The sequence below is a fragment of the Scyliorhinus torazame genome, chromosome 7 (genome assembly GCF_047496885.1).
Source record: "Scyliorhinus torazame isolate Kashiwa2021f chromosome 7, sScyTor2.1, whole genome shotgun sequence".
Taxonomy (NCBI): domain Eukaryota; kingdom Metazoa; phylum Chordata; class Chondrichthyes; order Carcharhiniformes; family Scyliorhinidae; genus Scyliorhinus; species Scyliorhinus torazame.
The window spans coordinates 304,463,970-304,487,746 of record NC_092713.1 but is presented as its reverse complement, the minus strand read 5'-3'; the positions used below and the strand labels follow the sequence as shown (position 1 = coordinate 304,487,746).

The window sequence follows — 23,777 nt, the reverse complement described above, 5'->3', positions numbered from 1 at the left end:
ACAAAATAAAGACTTTACAAACGATAAGCGATAATAGTACAATAAATATTCATTGTCTGTGCTCACCCAATCTGCAACTTCCACTTGCCGCACGTCATTTTGAATCCTGCGTCACCTCAGGAGCTCCACATCTGGATTCAGTGAAGGTGCTCCTTTTAAAATGTTCCCGTTGTTCTGCTCAGCTGTTCCTCACCAGATCTGCCATCTCTCTCGGATCTCCAGTGCTCTGTACTGTAATAAGTATCTAAAAGTTCCTCTTTCCTCTTGTGCTCCAAATTCCCCAAGACCTCACTTTTATTTTTATAATGATTTTATTCTCCATTTTCACATTTTCCTTCAAAATTTACACCCCACCCACAAACAGTAACAAATACAAAATCAATCCCCTTAACAATACCAACGATCCCATCCTCCCACCACCCCCAAACAACGGCCCACCTGTCAATATATGCATCCAATAAAACAAACCCTCCCACGGTGGCAACAAAAAAAACAAAGGAGAAAAATAAAAAAGGAGTCCGGGATCGCCCATGGTCACCATTGACCTATAGAGTCCACTCCCCCTCCCCCTACACTCAACACCCTCCAACCTCTGAAAGAGTACCGTACATGATACCCAAGAGTTGTAAACCCCCCCACCCCCTCTCTCCAACTCCTCCCGTCCACTGCCTCTTGTAAAACTCCTCCCCCCAACCTCGGTTCCTTCCCCCCAACGTTCCACCCCGGCTAGACCACTCGGACCCTGTTCTGTCAGGCTCAGATAGCCGCAGCCCCTCCCCCCCACCTCACTCCCGTTCACTGCCCGGCTTAAACCGGCCAGCATGGAGGCCCCCGCCCAGCATGGAGGCCCCCGCCCGGGACCCTTTCCCCCTTGCCCAGCCCTAGGAAAGCCCAGAAATCCCCTTTTAGCACACAAACCCCACAGATCCACCTACACTCCAAAGAGCCCTCATTTCGAGTGAAAGTCCCATCACTTCCCTTGTCCAAATATATACAACATTGGCTCCTTTAGCCCATACACCCGCACGCAGTGAAACAAAAAAGAAATACAGTCATGAGGTTACATCGGCACATGGCCATTTCTCAATTTCTCAGTTCTGCCACAGTCCTTCTGCCTTCGCAAACTCCTCCGCTGCTTCCGCCGTTCCAAAACAAAAGTCCCTGAGCTTGTAAGTCACCTTCAGCTTCGCTGGATATACAATGTCGCACTGCACCTTGCTAATGTACAGTGCTCTCTTCACCCGGTTGAAGGCAGATCGCCTCCTCGCCAGCTTCACCGTAAAGTCCTGGTATACACGTATACCAGCTCCAGCCCACTGCACCACCCGCTTCTGCTTGGCCCAGCTCAGGACCTTCTCCTTCACACTGTACCTACACAGAGTCACTGCCCTTGGCGACTCACTCGCCTATGGTACAGGCCTCCACGACCGATGAGCCCGATCCAGTTCATATCGGGAGGGATCCTCCCGCTCCCCCAACAGCTTTGCGAGCATCGCGGCAAAATACTCAGTCGTCCTCGGTCCTTCAACTAGCCCCTCAATCCTCAAATTCTGTCGCCTGTATCCGTTTTCCAAGTCTTCCGTTTTTCCTCGCAGATCCTTGTCAATGTCCATCACCTTCCGCATCTCCTTCCCCATCGAGGAAAGTTGATCACCGTGCTGCAATAACGTCTCCTTCACTTCCTTCAGCGCCTCCCCTTGCTCTCGCACCTCCGCCACTGCGCTCGCCACCTCCGTCCTCACCGGGGAAATCGCCTCCTCCACCAGCACACTCAAAACCTCTCTCATCTCCTTCCTCATTGTCTCCATGTATTTTGTAAACTGCCTTTCAAATTCCACAGCCATCACCATAGTTATTTCTTCTGCCATAAGCAATGCGGCCTCCCCTGGTGCTCCAGCCTCCATTTTCCTTGGTGATCCTGCGGTGACCTTTCCATTCCCCGACGGGCCTTCAGCTGTTTTCCTTACGGACGTTCTTTTGCTCACCCTCGACATTTTTTTTCCACTGTGCCTTCACTCTTCCGCCTCTGTGCCTTCTCCCTGCTTTTGCTGCCTCTGTGGACCCTGGGACCGGGCTTAAAGCCCCGAAAATGCCGTTCCCGAACGGGAGCCCTCCATTGTGCGGCTGCCTCCCGCCTTCCGTCACCAAAAGTCATCGACCTTACTTTTATTTTAAAAGAGAAGTACTCACCAATCCTATTCCCCCCCTCCTCTCCGGGAAAAGCCAAAATAAGCTTGCAAGCAAGTTATTTAGACAATGCAGCAATCGGGAACAATATGTCCTGGTCATAAACAGAGTACTGGGAGTAGATAATAGGGGAAAGGGAGTCAAGTCTGAAGCAGTCCTGTGGTGCGATTAACTTTTAAAAAGGAAATTTGATAAAATTTGCCAAGGTTTTGAACACCTAAGCAAGAAGAAATTGCTTCTGATGGCAGAAGAGTCAGCAACCAGACGATACAGATTTTTTTTTTTTTTAATTTAGAGTATCCAATTCATTTTTCCCAATTAAGGGGCAATTTAGCATGGCCAATCCACCTACCCTGAACATCTTTAGGTTGTGGGGGCGAAATCCATGCAAACACGGGGAGAATGTGCAAACTCCACACAGACAGTGACCCAGAGCCGGGATCGAACCTGGGACTTCGGCGCTTCGGCGCCATGAGGCAGCTGCGCTAACCACTGCGCCACCGTGCTGCCCCCAAGAATACAAAATTTAAAGCAATCAGGAGAACTACAGGTGGCACGAGGATTAAATAAAAACAAAACAATCAGCGAGCTGTTATGATCTGGAATGCATCTGAAAGGGCAGTGGAAGCAGGTCTAAATTGGATAAACACTTGGGAGAGGGAAATCTTGGGAGTTACATAGAAACTAGGAGCAAGAGTAGGCCATTCGGCTCTTTGAGTTTGTCTGGAAAGAGCAGGGAAGCGGATCTTCTTCCAAGGAATCAGGAAAGACTGACAGACCAAAAGGCCTCCATTTTTGCAACATCATTCTATGATTTCATGGTAGAGTTAATTTGGAGAATTGCAAGGTTTATTTAAAAAAAATTGGAAAAGGAATGAATCGAGGAACTGGGTTGTCAGCAGGCAAGCTGCTGGATTTCCCCAGTTCTGAAATGCTCGGGGCTATTTCAAGAATATGAAGGTGAGATCATAAGTGCAACTTTTTCCTAAAGCAGTGTGAACATACTCCGTCGCGGAACATGTTGTCTTGCTTTCACTGAAGCTGACAGGAGGATTTTAGTTGGACAGTTCAGTCTAAACTGATATCTAAAAAAAACTAAATGTTTATTGCCTCTCAAAGCAGAAGCACAGATTTAGCATTTCAAGAAAAGGGCGGCACGGTGGCTTAGTGGTTAGCACTGCTGCCTCACGGCGCCGAGGACCTGGGTTTGACCCCGGGGCCCTGGGTCATTATCAGTGTGGAGTTTGGACATTCTCCCCATGTGTGTGGGTCTCACTCCCACAACTCAAATATGTGGATTACACGCTAAATGCAATTTCTGAAGAAAAAAAAATGTTTTAAGAAACGATATTACAATATCTCTCTCTTCTTAAACATACCTGAAATTACCAGCCCGAATCACAAAATCTTATTCAGTGTTCCAGTTAAAGCACGCTGTCCGCTGTTAGCTTTGAACCTTACACAATGTCTCTATGCTCGGTCAATTCCGTTCCTTAGGCCAGTGAAATTTTATTAAATGAATAAATCGGCCAAGCCTCTCACTCCTGGTCAGTATCCAGGAGGACAACCTGTGCAGAAGTTGAATGATGATAGGATTGGGGTCAGCTATTTAGCACATTCCAAGAGCCTGCTCAACAGCCAGCTTCTCACAGAATCAAGGAGCATACAGTACAAGCAAGGCCATTCAGTCCCTCCAGGCCATACTAGTTCCAATTAGAGCTTAATTATCCAGCCCACTGACGAGGGCGAAACCACACTCCTCTGCACCGTTCATTTCCCATGAACCAAAATACAGCTTTCAACACCAAAGTATAAAAACAGAAGATGTTCGAAAATTCAGCAGGTATGGCAGCATCCGTGGACAGAAAAAGAGCCCAATATGACTCTTCTTTGGAACAAGGCACAGGCCAGGAGCACAAGGAATATGCTCTACTGGCCTGGTGTGACTCCAACACTCAGGAAGTTCAACACCACCCAGAACAAAGCAGCTTGCTTGACCAGGACCCACCCATCTCCTTACAATATTCACGGCGTCTGCCACGAGTCCAAGCTGCAGGGATTACCATCCACAAACTATTTTTAAAACACCTCTCTAAACCTTACCACCAAACAGAACAAGCAGCAGGCAAATGGGGACATCATCCAAATGCTCCCAAGTCATCCACCTTTCCAGCTTGGAAGCCTATTGACCATTTCTTTATCATCGTTGGCTCAAAATCCTGGAATTCCCACCCTGAACACTGCTGGTGTGCTTACACCAAATGGACTTCAGCAGTTTAAGAAAGAGATTCACCATCATGGGCAACTAGAGATGGGCAATAAATGTCATCCTTTTCGGCAACACTTGTGCTCAGAGAATCAATATAAAATAAGAATGATGGGCATCCGTGATACAAGTGTTAGCCTTTTAGCTTTGAAAGGCCTAAAGTTTGGAGAGTGGAGAACAGAATTTTGGCGTTGATGTTGTGCTAGCTTTAGAACAAAAATGGCCCAAGTGAGAGAGGCACATGATTAAAGCTGTGATCTAGCAACTCAATTACAAAACGGTGTATAAAAACAATTTTATGGGAGCAAGAGTCCTGTTTCACATGAAAAATCTTGTCAATGCTTTACATGCAAGCGTCTTGTCAATGTATTATCTATAGTGCAGAGATTAGTGGAGTAAAGGCAACCAGCATTATAGTGAAAAAAAAAAGTACAAAATCTGCAAACATTAATATCACGGATCCAACAATAAAATCAATTAAAGTTAAGTTAAACAGCTATAGAACCGGAATTAGATCCTACGTGGAATATTGCGAACAGCTCCGATCTCCAACAAAAAACAATCCCAATTGCAAGGTCATGCCCATTCTAAAAAGATTGAACAGTCTTAGGTCCTTTTCTCTAGGAAAGCTAAGGCTGAATGACCTGATAGAGACCTTTAAAATTATGAAATTGTTTGACAGGTAGATGCAGATAAGATGTTTTCACTGCAAACTAGAAAGCGTGAAGAAAAGATGTGTCGGGTTTGCACATTCTCCCAGTGTATGCATGGGTTTCCACTCGGTTCCAGTGTATGTGTGGTTTTCCACCTGGTGCTCCAGTTTCCACCCACCGTCCAAAGATGTGCAGGTTAGGTGGATTGGCCATGCTAAATTGTCCCTTAGCTTCCAAAGATTAGGTGGGCTTACAGGGATTGGACGGGAGAGTAGGCATAGGTCGGGTGCTCTTTCAGAGGGTCAGTGTAGACTAGATGGCCGAATGGCCTCCTTCTGCACTGTAGGAATTCTATGATTCCATTTTAGGTGTGTAGAATGTGCAAGAGGGGACTTGCAAAGGAAATTAAGAAAGCAAAAAGGGGACATGAAAGGATAGTGGCAGGTAAAATAAAGGAAAATCCCACGGTGTTTTACAAGTATATTATGGGCAGCACGGTAGCATTGTGGACAGCACAATTGCTTCACAGCTCCAGGGTCCCAGGTTAGATTCCGGCTTGGGTCACTGTCTGTGCGGAGTCTGCACATCCTCCCAGTGTGTGCGTGGGTTTCTTCCGGGTGCTCCGGTTTCCTCCCACAATCCAAAGATGTGCAGGTTAGGTGGATTGGCCATGATAAATTGCCCTTAGTGCCCAAAATTGCCCTTAGTGTTGGGTGGGGTTACTGGGTTATGGGGATACGGTGGAGGTGTTGACCTTGGGTAGGGTGCTCTTTCCAAGAGCCGGTGCAGACTCGATGGGCCAAATGGCCTCCTTCTGCATTGTAAATTCTATGAAAAAAAGGATAACCAAGAGTAAGGTCCGTTAAGGACCACAGTGGTAGGACATAGTTAGGGTTCTAAATGAATACTTTGTGTTGATGTTCACTAGTGAGAGGGATGGTGTGGATATAGAAATCAAGAAGGACAGCGGTAAAATTAAATTAATTAACAGAGAGGAGGTTCTAACTGATCAGGCAGGCTTAAAAATAGACAAATCTCCTGGGCCAGATGAAATGTATCCCAGGCTGTTGAGTGAGGCAAGGGAGGAAATAGCAGCGGTGCTAGTAATAATTTTTAATTCCTCTCTCATCAAGGAGAGGTGCTGGAAGATAGCCAATGTGGTACCATTCTTCAAGAAGAGAGGAAGATATAAATCATGAAACTACAGGCCAATTAGCCTAACCAGTGGTGGGGAAACTATTGGAAGCAATTCTGAGACACAGAATCAATCTGCATCTGGAAAGGGATTAATCAAGAACAGGCAGCATGGTTTTGCCTGACCAACTTGATTAAATCATTCAAAGAGATCCAGGTGTGTAGATGAATGCAATGCATAGACAGTCTACTTGGCACTTCAACAAGGCTTTTGATAAGGTCCCACATGGGAGACAGATAGCGAAGGTAACAGCCTATGGGATCCAAGGAAATTTGGCAAGTTGGATCTGAGTGGCAGGAAGCAGAAGGCGATTGTCGAGAGATGTTTTCCTGACTGGAAACCCATGTCTAGTGGAGGTCCCGCAGGAATCAGAGTTGGGGCCCTTACTGTTTGTGGTATATATGAAATGATTTAATATGAAGGTAGGAGGGTTGAACCACAATTCGCAGATGATACAGAAATTGGTGGGGTGATAAATAGTGAGGCGGACAGGCTTTGATTACAGGAGGGTATAGACAGGCTGATCAGTGGGAAATGGAATTCAATCTAGATAAATATGAGGTGATGAACTTGGGCAGGACAAAACAGGCAAGGGAATACGTGATAAATGACAGAACCCTGGGAAACACCAAGGATCAGAGGGACCTTGGCAATTTTAGCGTGGCCAATCCATCTACCATGCCCATCTTTGGGTTGTGGTGGTGAGATCCACTCCGACATGGGGAGAATGTGCAAACTCTACACAGACAATGACCGAGGCCGGGATCGAACCAGGGTCCTTGGCGCAGTGAGGCAGTCGTGCTAACCACTGCGCCGCCGTGCCACCCTAAAAAGATCAGTATTGAGTGGCTTCAAGAGGCAAGCATGCTACTGAAATTCCAACAATGTCTTCTCCAATATCTCCAAAGTGCCCATTCTAATGGAGTGGAGGAAAACTGGAAAAGAGCTAAAGACAGCCAGCATCTCAAGCTGCGAAGAAACCATTGGCTACAAGACCAGGAAACACCAAGACTGCTTCGACGAGAACCATACCATCCAAGACTGAATCGACAAGAAGAAGAAAGCTCTCCGCACCTGGAAATATCACATAACCAGCAAGACAAAGAGGAGAGCTCATCAAGTAGCCACAGCAGAGGTACAAGAAGAACTAGGGAACTGGCGGATGGTGAAAGCCAAGGAGCTGCAACTCCTCGCTGACAAGCACGACATCCTGGGCTTCTTCGGTGCCAATGATATTCCCCACCGGTTGGAGGCCTAGGGCAAGGACAGAACCTTCTTGAGAGACAAAGAAAATATTGGCTTTCGATGGAGAACACTTCAAAAGAACTCCTAAACTGTGATACAACCAAAGATGAGGACATATTTGAGGAAATCCCCCAACTCCCCATCAAAGACGATCTTGGATGCCAATCAAGCGTGAAGTTGAAGCTGCTATAAAATGCACAAAGTAAAATACACAAGATCATTCTTGTGAACCTCCTCTGGACCCTTTCCAAGGCCAGCATATCCTTCCTTAAATACGGGGTCCAAAACTGCTCACAATACTTCAAATGGGGTCTGACCAGAGCCTTATACAGCCTCAGACATACCTCCCTGGTCTTGTATTCAAGCCCTCTTGACATGAATGCTAACATTGCATTTACCCGCTTAACTGCCGATTGAACCTGAACATTAACCTTAAGAGAATCGTGAACAAGGATTTCCAAGTTCCTTTGTGCTTCTGATTTCCCAAGCTAAATTCCTCCTTCCAAAGTACATAACCTCGCACTTTTCCACATTGTATTTCATTTGCCACTTCATTGCCCACTCTCCTAGCTTGTCCAAAGCCTTCTGCAGCCCCCTATCTTCCACAATGCTACCTGTCCCTCTACCGATCTTTGTATCATCTGCAAACTTAGCAACAGTGCCTTCAGTTCCTTCTTCCAGATCATTAATGTATATCGTGAAATGTTGTGGTCCTTGGTGCACAGACCCTTGAGGCACACCACTAGTCACCGGCTGCCATCCTGAAAAATACCCCTTTATCCCCACTCTCTGTCTTCTGCCAGTCAGCCAATCCTCTATCCATGTCAAAATCTTACCCTTCACACCAAGGGCTTTTAACTGATTTAACAGTCTCCTATGCAGCACCTTGTCAAAGGCTTTCTGGAAATCTAAATAAATCACGTCCACTTGTTCTCCTTTGTCTAACTTCCTTGTTACCTCCTCAAAGAACAGATTTGTCAGACATGGCCTCCCTTTGACAAAGCCGGACTGACTCAGTCCTATTTTACCATGCACGTCCAGGTACTTTGCGATCTCATCTTTAATAACAGACTCCAAAATCTTACCAATGACTGAAGTCAGGCTAACCGGCCTATAATTTCCCATCTTCTGCCTCCCTCCCTTCTTTTTAAAAAATACAATTTTTAATTACTTTTTCGGAGTTACAAAACCAGGGCTCAAGAGTGTAGACAGGGGCAAACCCCTAATCCAGCTCCTTGCCTGTTCCAAAAACCAATTCAAATTGAATCCAATTCATGATCCCCACAAGAGAGACATACCAGATCGGAGTCCAAAAGGTAGCGCAGAGACTACACTTGATCTTAGCCAAAAGGTAGAGAAGCGATCTCCCTCCCTTCTTAAACAGTGGTGTTACATGAGCCACTTTCCAGTCCTCTGGGACCCTTCCTGCATCCAGTGATTTCTAAAAGATTATCACCAATGCCTCCACAATTTCCTCAGCTATCTCTTTTAGGACCCTGGGGTGTAGTCCATCCGGTCCAGGTGACTTATCGAACTTCAGACCTTTCAGTTTCCCCAGAACCTTCTCCTTAGTAATGGTCACTGCACTTACCTCTGCCCCCTGGTTCTCCTGGAGCTCTGGCATTCCACTGGTTCAATTCTGTGTTCAATACTGGTCGCTACACTACCAGAAGGATGTGGAGGCTTTAGAGAGGGTGCAGAAGAGATTTACCAGAATGTTACTGGTATGGAGGGCATGAGCTATGAGGAGCGGTTGAATAAACTCGGTTTGTTCTCACTGGAACGACGGAGGTTGAGGGGCGACCTGATAGAGGTCTACAAAATTATGAGGGGCATAGACAGAGTGGATAGTCAGAGGCTTTTCCCCAGGATAGAGGGGTCAATTACTAGGGGGCATAGGTTTAAGGTGCGAGGGGTAAGGTTTAGAGTAGATGGACGAGGCAAGTTTTTTTTTTTTTTTTTTTTTTTTTTTTACACAGAGGGTAGTGGGTGCCTGGAACTCGCTGCCGGAGGTGGTGGAATCAGGGACGATAGTGACATTTAAGAGGCATCTTGACAAATACATGAATAGGATGGGAATAGAGGGATACGGACCCAGGAAGTGTAGAAGATTGTAGTTTAGTCAGGCAGCATGGTCGGCACGGGCTTGGAGGGCCGAAGGGCCTGTTCCTATGCTGTACTTTTCTTTGTTCTTTGGCGTCTTCCATCGTGAAGACTGATGCAAAGTAACTATTCAGTTCGTCTGCCATTTCTTTATTTCCTATTATTACTTCTCCAGATGCATTTTCCAGTTTGTTTTTTTGCCTCTCTCTTACCTTGTATATTGGAAAAAAACTCTTCCTATCTTCCTTTATATTACTAGCTAGCTTGCACTCATACTTAATCTTCTCTCTCTCTCTTCCCCCCCCCCGGAAAGTTTTTCTAGTTCTCAAAATGGGAGAAATATTCCCAAGAAAGCATTGCATAGGAAAATGGTGAGAAGTGACCAAGTCATAAAAATGAATATGAACCTTTATCTCAGTGCCAGCATTCCCACCAGAGTCAGGGCATGTGGGGTTTGAAACCCCCTTCAGCCAGTCCCATTGAATGAGGAGCTCTGGTTCAGAATTCAGGATTGACGCCTAGCTAACTGGGTCCTTGTTTCCAATAGCTGTGAATAATCAACCCCCCACATTGTATCGGTAGTAGAAGCTCATCACCCCCCCCCCCCCCAAAAAAAAAAGCACAGATAGGACTGATTGTCATGGAAGAAATGCACAGTCAAAAAAACTTTCACCAATTTCATATTGTTCTCTGAAGAGGAGCATAGTAATATCAAAACAATACTCCAGAGTAAGATCACACAGGGCACAGACAGCGCATGTCGAATGCGGACCTAGACTTTGTTTACAGCATTCAAGAGGGGGGGGGGGGGGGAAATTAGGACTCTGCTTTCGGCAACAATGTCTTAGTAAATCCAAGGGGAAAAAGTGAGAGTTGATTCCTTCCACAGGATTACATTGTACAGCATTTCAGAATTAAGCTGTTGAGTACTGCAGGGTTAATAAGATAAGTTGTTAAGCCCTTCACTAATAGGATCATTTGATTCAGATATACTAAATCTTTATCTTCAATAATACATCAGTTTACAAAAATACCTCAATAAAATTGTTTATTAGAAAAAAAAAATAATACATCCGTTTAATTGACTTCAGTATACCTAGGGGCTAAGATCCCCCTTACCCCAATGCCTATCCAGTGATCTCTGTTGGAAAGGGTCACGTGTGGATGTCAATTGATGGATAACCTATGCCACTCACTGAACTCTCACATGAAAAAAACATCTGAGGTTTCAGCATTTAGTGAGGAAAGAGCTTATATAAATAGCATAGTTATAAGTTATAGAAGTTATAAATAACTTCATTTGAAGCCTACTTGTGACAATAAGCGATTTACATTTCATTTCAGTAAAACAATATATATAAAACACAGAAATAGTCAACACTACTGTTTATGCTGGCTGGGACAGAATTTATTGCCCATCTCTAATTTCCATTTCAGAGGACATTTTCAGAAGTGAACCACATCGCTGTGGGTCTGGAGTCACATGTAGGCCAAACCGGGCAAGGACAGCAGATTTCCCGCCCTAAAACGGCATTAGTGAATCAGATTTTTTTTGTTGCAACATTAGTTCCATTATTTGGAATTCAAATTTCATCATGGTGGGATTCGAACCTGTGACCCCAGAGCATTACCCTAGGTCTCTGGATTATTAGCCCAGTGACAATACCACTACGCCACTGCCTCCCCTATTCGAAGAAGAACAGCAAAGTTCTCTTGTGCCCACATTTATCCTTAACCAACACCTGAAACAGATCATCTGGTTATTGCAGCTTGGCAGAGCTTGCTTGGCACAAATTAGCTGCCATGTTTTCTACATTGCAACAGTGACTGAAAGTCAGTACATAGATTTTACAGTGCAGAAGGAGGCCATTCGGCCCATCGAGTCTGCACTGGCTCTTGGAAAGAGCACCCTACCTAAACCCACAGCTCCACCCTATCCCCATTACCCAGTAACCCCACCCAACAATAAGGGCAATTCTGAACACACAGGGTAATTTAGCATGGCCAATCCACCTAACCAGCACATCTTTGGACTGTGGGAGGAAATCGGAGCACACGGAGGAAACCCACGCACACACGGGGAGAACGTGCAGACTCCGCACAGACAGTGACCCATCGGGGAATCGAACCTGGGACCCTGGAGCTGTGAAGCAATTGTACTAACCACAATGCTACCGTGCTGCCCTAAAGTACTTGATTAGGTGGAATGTGCTTTGAGCCGTCTCAAGGTTGTGAAGAATGCAGATCGTATTTGCATTCCTCAAGATGAATCAACATCAGGCACCTGACCTACAAGATCAGGCATTTCCCTCCCACCCACAACTTTCCTGAACTATCACGAAGCATACTACCTACACTCACCCAGTCCTAGGCAGCAGGTAAAAATCACAGCAAGCAGAGGCTGCAGAATAAAACAAAAACGCAAGTGAATTGGCCTAGCTATGCTGCAGTTGTTGCAAAACTTAATGCTACAATTTATGCAATAAATTAGGCCACTTAAAAAAAAAGGGCAAAAGAATTATGATAAACCTCTCCAATAAATTGTGGCAGATAATCCTCAATGTGGATTAGATGTGGAGGGAAAGAATTACCACTGATCATTTGAGAATAGAAATCAAAAGAAATTACACAGAGGTAAACCATTCATTTTTTTGGTGGAAGCTGCAGGCAATAATTAATTCCAAAGTGGCCACTTGAACCAGGTGTCCACTTTAAACAGTTGAAAATGTTTTAATTTTGTTTTCATTAATTGTCCCTGAATTGTGAAATCAAACCATAGCACAACTGTAGATTTTGCCCTTCTGATCTAAAATTGCACCAATGCATTCATTCTGATTGGTCAAGTATGGCAGAGCAATGGGGCTAACAGAAGGCAAAAACTGAGCAGAGAAGCAGTTTGGACAAAGTGCAAATTTGCCCATCAGGTTTGGTACAGTTGACCACACGTGTATCTTTATTCGTACGGTGTAGGCGTCCCAGGAAAGGCCACCATTTAATGTCCATCTCCCAAGGTCAACGCAGAACAGTTTGGTCAATCACATTGGTATGGGGACTGGGGTCACATATAGACCAGACCAGGGAAAGGGTTTTTATGATGATTAAAGGGCTTCATAGTCACTTTTACTGCCAGCTTTTTGTTCCAAGCTATGATTCTCTCCCTACCCCCAAAGTGAATTAAAATTCTCGAGTAGAGTTTGAATTTATTCATCACAGAAGGCAGCCATTTTGTCCATCATCCTCATAGTGGTTAGCTCTTTGGAAGAACTATCCAAATATTTCCACTCCCCTGCTCTTTCCCCTCCGCTTTCTTTTTTCCATTTTAAAGTCATTATCCAATTCATATTTTGTAAATTACTATTACAACTGCTTTCACCACCCCCTTCAGCCAGGTCATCGTAACTTTGCACTAAAAAAAGAACAGCTCATATTCCCTCTAGTTCTTCCACCAGTTACCTTCAATCTGTATTTTTTGCTCCCAACCCTCCTGGCCACTTTATTTCCTCTATCAAAACTCCATAATAAATTTTGAACACCTCCATTACATCACCCCTTAACCATCTCTCCTAAAAAAAAAGAATCCCAATATCTCTAGTTTCTCCATCTTCTCTGGGTTATGTACACACAATTGCTAATTAGATGAAAACAACTTCCCTGTTTTTTTTCTCTCCATACGATCCTATCAAATAGCAGCTGCAGTGATTATTTTCAAAAGAAAGTTTCCCCCAAATGTTATTCAAACCAACATTAATAATTTGGACAGTTTGTGTCAAAAGTGTAAAACGGGACTTCCGGGTGCGGCGATAACCAGCTAAGTCGCACGTTTCGGCACCTCCCGTTTTAACGGACTTTTGGGCTCTTATCGGGAGCCCCAACGGCAATTTTCGAAGGCTAAACCCACTGTGAGGTGACATAGAAGGGAGTCCCCCCGGATGTGAATGGACAGAAGAGATAATAGTGGCCAGATTGCGGAGGATCCTCTGGAGCAGCGGCAAAGAAGGGAAGTGAGAAGCAAGATGGCGGTGGAGGGAGGCCAGTTGGTATGGGGCCTGGAACAGCAGGAGTTCCTCCGGCGATGTGTGAAGGAGCTCAAGAAGGAGGTGCTGGCGCTGATGCTGCAGGCGATTGAGGGGTTAAAGGAGGCGCAGAAGACCCAAGAGATGGAGCTCCGTGGAGTGAAGGCAAAAGCTGCCGAAAATGAGGACGAGATACAGGGCTTGGTGGTGAAGACGGAGACGCACGAGGCACTGCATAAGGTGTATGGAGAGACTGGAAGCCCTTGAAAATAGCTCGAGGAGAAAGAACTTAAGAATCTTGGGTCTTCCCGAAGGGGCAGAGGGAGCCGACGTTGGGGCAAATGTGAGCACGATGCTTCATACCTTAATGGGAGCTGAGGCCCCGACGGGCCCCCTGGAAGTGGAGGGAGCGTATCGAGTCCTCGTGAGAAGACCAAAGGCAGGAGAAATACCTCGAGCAATAGTGGTGAGGTTCCACCGCTACAAGGACAGGGAGATGGTCCTGAGATGGGCGAAAAAGACACGGAGCAGCAGGTGGGAGAACGCGGTGATCCGCGTGTATCAGGATTGGAGTGCGGAGGTGGCGAGAAGGAGGGAGAGTTTCAATCGGGCCAAGGCGGTGCTCCACAAGAGGAAAGTGAAGTTCGGAATGTTGCAGCCGGCAAGACTGTGGGTTACATACCAGGGTAAACACCACTACTTCGAGACGGCAGAAGAGGCGTGGACATTTATTGAAGAGGAGAAGTTGGACTAGATTGGAGAAAGAGTGTTTGAAATTAAGTAGTGAGGTGGTGGTAAGAGACTGTGAATCAGATGAAGGGAAATTTTCTTTCCCCTCGAAGGGGGGGGGGGGAACACAAAGAAATGTGGGCGCCGGTGGGGAAGGGGAGGGGGAAGGAGAGAGGGAGCTGCGCCATCAGGGGCGGTGCCGAGCGGGAAGCGCAGGCTTTGTTCCCGTGCTATGGAAATTGTGGCGGGAATAGGGGGCGCAGGAAGGAGGTGGATTGGCCATGATAAATTGCCCTTAGTGTCCAAAATTGCCCTTAGTGTTGGGTGAGGTTACTGGGTTATGGGGATAGGGTGGAGGTGTTGACCTTGGGTAGGGTGCTCTTTCCAAGAGCCGGTGCAGACTCGATTGGCCGAATGGCCTCCTTCTGCACTGTAAATTCTATGATTAGATGTTACGAAGTTACTATTTCTGTTGTTTCTTATTTTGTTGTTGGCAGTTGCCGTTAGTTAGCATATTATTTATTTTTAAAAACGATCAATGTATATATTATTACAAAGTTGTAAAATGGGAAATTTTTGTTTGATCGAAAAACTTTAAAATATATTTATTTTTAAAAAGTGTAAAACGGATGTTGGCTTACCAAAGCTGTAATTTTTTTTCCCTCAAATAAAAGCTGCAACCTGTTTATTACAAATACTACAAATGGACAAGATACCATTACAAGTTTTTGCAAAGACTCCAGGAGTCCATTAGAATTTGCTTTTACTTTTGAAATAAATCTAGAATAAAAACTGATATCTAAAAGGTGCCACAATGGTTTAAATCAAAGTTGAGATCGCCTCACAATCAAATATGTCAGATAGTGATTGTAAAAATGGAAAAAAGATCCTGCCTTTTGTAAATGCTTTCTTTTTAGCCTTTACTATGATGCATATGCAAGTAATAAGGTAGTGGACAAAACTGATCACAAGAGGTGACTGAGAAAATTGGCATGAAAACCACAGACTCCATCATATTGTGATATCAGAAGTTGTGGATTCACGTTCTATTCCCGAGATTTAAACCCGAAATCCAGATTGACACTTCAGTTTAGTACTGAGTGAGTGCTGCACTGCTCGAGGTGTTATCTTTCAAATAAGACATTAAACTGAAGCCTGCCCTCTCAGGTGAACGTAATCATGATTGCTATTCGAAGAGCAGAGGAGCTCTCTCCGGTGTCCGAGGCCAATATTTATCCCTCAACTATTCTCACCACAACAAATGATCTGATCATTATCACTGCTGTTTGTGGGATTTTGCTGTATGCAAATTAACACATTTCTGACAACAATGGCTACATTCAAAAGGATTTAATTGTCTGTAAAGGACTTGGGACATTCAGAAGGTGTAAAAGGCACTTTGAAATACAATTATTTTGTTCATTCTCTCTAGCTGTGTCCATTTTCCTTCACTGGATCTTTGTAGGGTCATATTCTTCACATCACAGGATGCTATTTAGAACAAAGAACATAGAACAATACAGCGCAGTATAGGCCCTTCGGCCCACGATGTTGCACCGAAACAAAAGCCATCTAACCTACACTATGCCATTATCATCCATATGTTTATCCAATAAACGTTTAAATGCCCTCAATGTTGGCGAGTTCACTACTGTAGCAGGTAGGGCATTCCACGGCCTCACTACTCTTTGCGTAAAGAACCTACCTCTGACCTCTGTCCTATATCTATTACCCCTCAGTTTAAAGTTATGTCCCCTCGTGCCAGCCATATCCATCCGCAGGAGAAGGCTCTCACTGTCCACCCTATCCAACCCCCTGATAATTTTGTATGCCTCTATTAAGTCTCCTCTTAACCTTCTTCTCTCCAACGGAAACAACCTCAAGTTCATCAGCCTTTCCTCATAATATTTTCCCTCCATACCAGGCAACATCCTGGTAAATCTCCTCTGCACCCGCTCCAAAGCCTCCACGTCCTTCCTATAATGCGGTGACCAGAACTGTACGCAATACTCCAAATGCGGCCGTACCAGAGTTCTGTACAGCTGCAACATGACCTCCCGACTCCGGAACGCAATCCCTCTACCAATAAAGGCCAACACTCCATAGGCCTTCTTCACAACCCTATCAACCTGGGTGGCAACTTTCAGGGATCTATGTACATGGACACCTAGATCCCTCTGCTCATCCACACTTTCAAGAACTTTACCATTAGCCAAATATTCCGCATTCCTGTTATTCCTTTAAACAAAAAAAAAGTCAATATTGTTTGAAAATCCCTGATTTAAGAAATGATGACTCTAATTCTGAACTTTTGTATCAATTGAAATCCTGGTAGTTCAAGTCTAGAGAATGTACTGTCAGTCCCAGAGGACTTTAGATACGTGCTGTACTTTTGCACTTCCAGCATAAACACTAGCCAACTCTGGACTCCATTCGCAACAAGTTGAACAACCACATCCTTCCAATGCTACAGACTCAAAGATTGGGCCAACAGGTCATTCTTATTCCTAATGAGTTTCCAAGAGAAAAAGATAGTTATTTTTCCTGGTTGCTCTGCCAAAACACAAATGCAATATTTCCCCACCAAATGATTAGCAACATTGGAGAACATTTATGTTACTGAACTTCAAACAAGTCAGGCAAAGCATTTTTGAGGATAGCCATTCATCTACTAGATATCTTTCATGCTCAAAGTGGTCCATTACCGTGTAAATAAGATCACCAAGACAAGGGACCTGATTTGCAAACTAGAGAGAGGGAGGGTTTACCAGCCTCAACACGAATTAACCTCGCATATTCTAAGTTTGCATTTCAAATATAATTTTCCTTCACACTGTCCAAATCTACCTGCAGTGACTATAGCATGTATAACATATTGGTTGATAAAGCAGGGATTCTCAACCTTTGTGCAAAACGTACAGTCAAGCCACTGAAGATGATATCAGGCCAGATGATCAAAAGCTTTGTAAAGATTGATTTCATTTATTATTGTCACATGTATTAGTATACAGTGAAAAGTATTTTTTCTTGCATGCTGTACAAACAATGCATACCGTACATAGGGAAGGAAGGAGAGACTGCAGAATATAATGTTACAGTTATAGCAAGGTGTACAGTTATAGCAAGGTGTAGAGAAAAGATCAACTTAATACGAGGTAGATATTCAAAAATCTGATTGCAGTAGGGAAGAAGCTGTTCTTGAGTCGGTTGGTACGTGACCTCAAACTTTGGTATCTTTTTCCTGATGGAAGAAGGTGGAAGAGAGTATGTCCGGGGTGCGTAGGGTCCTTAATTATGCCTTAATTATTATTCCCGAGGCAGCGGGAATTATAGACAGAGTCAATGGATGGGAGGCTGGTTTGCGTGATGGACTGGGCTACATTCACAACCTTTTGTAGTTTCCTGCGGTCTTGGGCAGAGCAAGAGGTAGGTTTTAAGGAATGTCTTAAAGGAGGACCAAGTAGAGAGACTGAGAGGTTAAGTGAAGGAATTCCAGAGCTTAGTACTGCAGCTGCTTAACGGATTGCCAGAAAAGGATGCAGTGATTAAATTGGGGATGCTCAAAAGACTAGAATGGTCTTGTTGGATGGCAGAGCAGACAAGTGGAGCCATAGGGCCTAGTCCTGCTCCCGTTTTAGGAAACGAAATACAAATATAAAAATATTTGGAAAATTTGAAAGCTGCTTTCATTAGAACAGGTGGCAATACAGGATGATTTGATAGAGATGTTTAACACTTTGAAGTGATGGGATACAAGCGATAGAAACAGGCTACTTCCAGTGATTGAGGGACTTTAAATAAGGTGACATGCATTCAAGACTATATGCATAATATGTAGGACAGGGGGTATCAGAAACTCATTTTGCTTTACAGAGGGTTGGAATGCTGCTGAACTATGGAGTTGGTGACTAATGCAGACAGCATGTCTGGCTGAAAAGGGAGGACAAAAGAAACAACACCATTATCCCAACAAGACTAATAACCAAACTGCAATCTTTGACTTGACTCCTCCCTGTGCAGTTGGATCCTGGACTTCCTCACTAACACACTGCAATCTGTCAGGATAGGTAACAGCGCCTCTTCCACAATATTCCTCAACACCGGGGCCCTGCAAGGATGTGTGCTCAGTCCTCTACTGTACTCCCTATTTACACATGACTGTGTGGCAAGATTTAACTACAATTTGATCACGAAAACAACCTCTTTCTAAATGTTGGAAAGACCAAGGAACTGATCATCGACTTCCGGAAGTGTAGCACGGCACCTCTCCTCGCCCCCCCCCCCAATCTACATCAATGGCTCAGAAATAGAGATGGGCGATAGCTTTTAAGGTCCTGGGGGTCACCATCACCAACAGTCTGCCCTGGTCCACTCACGTTGATGCAACAATCAAGAAAGCCCAACATCTCTAGTTCCACGGAAGTTAAAGAAATTCGGCATGTCTGCATCAACTCTCACAAACGTCTATAGATGTGCCATAGAGAGCAGCCTATCCGGCTGCATCACAGCTTGGTATGGCAACTGCTCAGCCCAAGATCGCAAGAGTGTGGTGAACGCAGTCCAATGCATCACACCCTCCCACTGATTCTATCTACACCTCCCGCTACTTCAGGAAGGCAGACAGCATTGTCAAGAGGCCCCTCCCACCAAGGCTTTGCCCTCTTCCATGCCCTTCCATCAGGTAGTTGATACAGAAATCTGAAGACCTGCACATCCAAAAATAGGAACAGATTCTTCCTCACAGCTACTAGACTCAACGACTCTCCCTCTGATTGGATTGGATTATTGTCACGTGTACCAAGGTACAGTGAAATGTATTTTTTTTGAGAGCAGCTCAACAGATCATTAAGTACATGAAAAGAAAAGGAACGATAAGATAAATAAAAAGTGGATCTGTTAGGGAGAGCTCGCAGTCGCCTCGCTCCGGCGCCATCTTGACTGATCTGTTCTCTGCAAAAACACTACTTGCGACACCCGATGCTGATCTTGCTCATGTAATTGGTTTGTTTGGCCCTTGTTCCGCACTGTAACCAATCACTATTTGTTGATGTACCATTTGTCAATGTACTCCGTCGATTATTCTTTTTGTCTACTATGTACGTACGGTGTACGTTCCCTTGGCCGCAGAAAAATACTTTTCACTGTACTTCGGTACATGTGACAATAAATATCAATCAATGGATTCAGCACAGGCAAATAATATGATGATGCAAATATACCATTACTGGGCAGCACAGTAGCATAGTGGTTAGCGCTATGGCTTCACAGCACCAGGGTCCCAGGTACAATTCCCAGCTTGGGTCACTGTCTGTGCGGAGTCTGCACATTCTACCTGTGTCTGCGTGGGTTTTTTCCAGGTGCTCCGGTTTCCTTCCACAAGTCCCGAAAGATGTGCTGTTCGGTAATTTGGACGTTCTGAATTCTCCCTCGGTGTACCCGAACAAGCGCCGGAATGTGGCAACTAGGGACTTTTCTCAGTAACTTCATTGCAGTGTTAATGTAAGCCTACTTGTGACAATAAAGATTATTACATAATCAGCCCTGTGCAAATTTGGCACAAGATTTAAATGTTGTATTTAACATCGCATTGTGTAATAAAATGTACTGGCCCCATATGTAACCTTTGTATGGTCCCGATAAAGGTAATGGCCATCCGTGCTACTTGGCTAAACTGACCTGCTTCCATGTAATTCTAACGAGGCAGACAGTAAACTGCAACCCAGAGTTACACATATGTCTTTGTACTGCTCTGGAATTCAGCATGGTAGTGACATCAACCAGCTGTAGTGACACTGACAAATTAGAAGTCAAAACTAAACCGGAAGAATAAAAGCACCTACTGAGACAACAGCATCCACTAGAGCAGTTTTAATGCCTTTTGGTTTCCAACAGCAGACTGCCGCAGAAACTAATCCTGGAGGACAGCATGGTGGCACGGTGGTTAGCATTGCTGCCTCACTGCACCGAGGTCCCAGATTCGATCCTGACTCTGGGTCACTATCAGTGTGGAGTTTGCACGTTCTCCCAATGTCTGCGTGGGTTTCTCCCAGGTGCTCTGGTTTCCTCCCACAAGTCCTGATTTTCCCTCCGTGTACTGGAACAGGCGCCGCAATGTGGTGACAAGGGTCTTTTTGCAGTAACTTCATTGCAGTGTTAACGTAAGCCTACTTGTGACAATAATAAAAGATTATTATTATAAGACTTGCTGGCTTCCTTGTGCTAAGAACGTGGCTGGTGCAATTGCACCAATCCAACAATCAAGCACAGGATTTCTAGCAGTGAGGTTCCTCACATCACTTGTCCCACAAACCTTTATCCAAACAATAAAAATATGTTATGCTTAAATAAGTGTTTATTAACGTTAATTCATCAAATACTACCTCCAGATGTGAAGAGACCATGGGGTAATTTTGAATTTGCCACGCAGACAAGGCATCACAATTATAGAAAGCACCCGATTTTTATCAACATTCAAATTAATATAGAATTGGAAATTAGGCAGCTCTCAATCCTCAACATAATGTTTACATTTAGAGGGTCAAATTGAAAATCTGCCCCAGCTTTAGTGTTTTTATTAGATTGTCTCTCAGAAGGAAAACAATTACATGTTATACCCAATGTTGCCTCAATACCACACGACACATACATACAATGCAACTAAAAATAAACAACAAAATAATGTATGCAACCACCTCAAAGACTTGGTTGTGGTAAAGACTCTCATCATTGTGCTCTTGTCATGGTTATATAATCACAGCTTCAAGCTGCTAGGGATGTGATACATCTCACAGAACTGCAGCAACTCAACAACACAATAAACAGATCATAATGCAGATGTCTCTCTCCTTTTAATGGATTTGATAAAATGCCGAGAAGCCTCTCTCTAAACAGGGAGCATTCATTACTGGGTAGGATGTATTACAAAATTTTTCAGTGGGAGAGACATCTCTTGTTATCGAAAGAACCACAATAGTTTTAAGAAACCAACAATAAAATTGGCAGTGCAGTTTCTTTGGGTTGGTATATGTTCCAAATGAAAAACTATGTTAACCTTTTCAAATTGGTGCATAATGATGGTTAGGATGGAAACTGATGGTCACTGCAAGGCATTATGATTACGCAATGCACTGGAGCACAGAACTTGAAAAGAGATTTGGATCTCTACATAGAAATAGCCAAAGCAAGGAGTTGGGAGAAAATCTGAGATACATTCTATATCTTTACTTTAAAAATGGTGTCAGTAAAAAAGTGACCAGATTGTCAGTAAAACCCCAAGTGATCCATTAACCTCCTTAGGGAAGAAAACATACCGACCTTGTCTGATTTAGCCTACATATGATTAATGCTTAACTGCCCTCTGCAGTGACCGACAAACCCCCTCATCATATTAAATATTATCCTCATCGTCTCAAATGGCAACCAGAAAATGGGTAGTTAATGCCAGACACCCAAGGAATGAAAAAGAACAATGAGGGTTCCATCTTGCTCAAGTGGATAAAAAATGTGTCATGCACGATTTGTAGAGAATGTTCGCCCAGTATACTGACTAAATTCCTCTCAAATACCACCATGAAAATAATCATTAACTAATCACTCTTCAGGGCAGCACGGTGGCGCAGTGATTAGCATTGCTGCCTCATGGCACTGAGGTCCCAGGTTCGGTCTGGCTCTGGGTCACTGTCTGTGTGGAGTTTACACATTCGCCCAGTGTTTGTGTGGGTTTCGCCCTCACAACCCGTGTGGGTTTCGCCCTCACAACCCGTGTGGGTTTCGCCCTCACAACCCGTGTGGGTTTCGCCCTCACAACCCAAAGATGTGCAGGGTAGGTGGATTGGCCACGCTAAATTGCCCCTTGGAAAAAATGAATTGGGTACTCTTAAAATTTATTTTTTAAAACTAATTACTTTTCTCGGAGTAATAAGGCAATATGACCGCAGTACACATTTATACAATGACAACAACTTGCATTTATATAGCACCTTTCATATAGTAAAACATCCCGAGGGCAGCACAGTGGTGCAGTGGTTAGCACTGGGTCTACGGCACTGAGGACCCGGGTTCAAATCTCGGACCTGGGTCACTGTCTGTGTGGAGTTTGTACATTCTCCCGGTGTCTGCGTGGGTTTCATCCCCGCAACCCAAAGATGTGCTGGTTAGGTGGATTGGCCATGCTAAATTGCCCCTTAATTGGGAAAAAATAATTGGGTACTCTAAATTTAGAAAAAAATATATAGTAAAACATCCCAAGGCGCTTTGCAGAAATGCAATGATTCAAACTTGACACCATGTCACACAAAATTTTAAACGGACAGGTGGCCAAAGCTTGGTTAAAAGGGTAGATTTTAGGGATTAAAATTGGGGATTCGCAATAGGCCAAAATTGGAGGATCACGCATCTTGGGGTAGCAGAGGGGGGGGGGGGCAATCGACAATGCATCTCTATTTTTGTTTGAAGTGCTCAAACAACTGAAGAGCGTGGCACTGCACATGGTTTAGGCACACCCTCAGTGCTTTTAGGAACCAGGGTTTTGACTCAGTTACAGGATTTTAACTCAGCGACTGTGAAGGAACACCTCTTTAATTCCAAGTCAGGATTGTGAGTGACTTGTAGGGGAATTTGCAGGTGGTGATGTTCACATGTATAAGCTGCCCTCGTCCTTCTAGGTGATAGAGCTCACAGGTTTCGAAGTGCTGTCAAAGAACCCTTGGTGAGTTGCTGCTGTGCTTCTTGTAGATGTACTGCTGTCACTATGCGTCAGTGGGTGGTGAATGGGATGCCAATCATGCAGGCTGCTTTGTAATGGATGGTGTTGAACTTCTTTTGTGTTGGAGTTGCACTCATCCAGGCAAGTGGATAGTATTCCATCGTACTCCTGACAGTAGACAGGTTTCGCTGCAGAATTTGTGGCCACAGTATTTATATGGTTAGTCCACTTCAGTTTCTGGTCAATGGTAACCCCCAGAATATTGATAGTGGGGGGTTCAGCATTGGAATGCCATTAAATGTCAAGGGAGATGGTTACATGCTCTCTTGTTGCACTGGTCATTACCCTGGCTCTTGTGTGCCACAAATAACGTAACTTGTCTCTCAACTGCCTAAACCTGAATATTGTCCAGGTTATGCTGTATATGCTTCAGTATCTGAAGTGTTAAATGAACAATTAATTTATACATTTTAAATACAGTCTTAATGTTACATTTTAGGCTGTGAAAGGTCTTGTAACAATATAAACTGTTTCAATTTGATTTCTTCATGATACACATCAAGGACACAATAAAAATGAGCCGTCGGATACAATTTATATCCCACCAGAACACGAATAGCCTGCAACAACTCTGCATTGTGCATTCCATAAGCAACACACTAGGGAAATTATATTGGTCTTT

The 23,777-nt window shown here is 44.3% G+C and overlaps 1 protein-coding gene and 1 pseudogene across 1 annotated transcript in view; both read right to left on the bottom strand.

The window, feature by feature from the left end:
• Positions 1–23,777, bottom strand: part of mgat4b (alpha-1,3-mannosyl-glycoprotein 4-beta-N-acetylglucosaminyltransferase B) — a 452,622-nt gene that overhangs the window by 426,543 nt on the left and 2,302 nt on the right. The window lies entirely within an intron of this gene.
• LOC140427571 (U2 spliceosomal RNA) lies at positions 8,702–8,910 on the bottom strand (annotated as a pseudogene).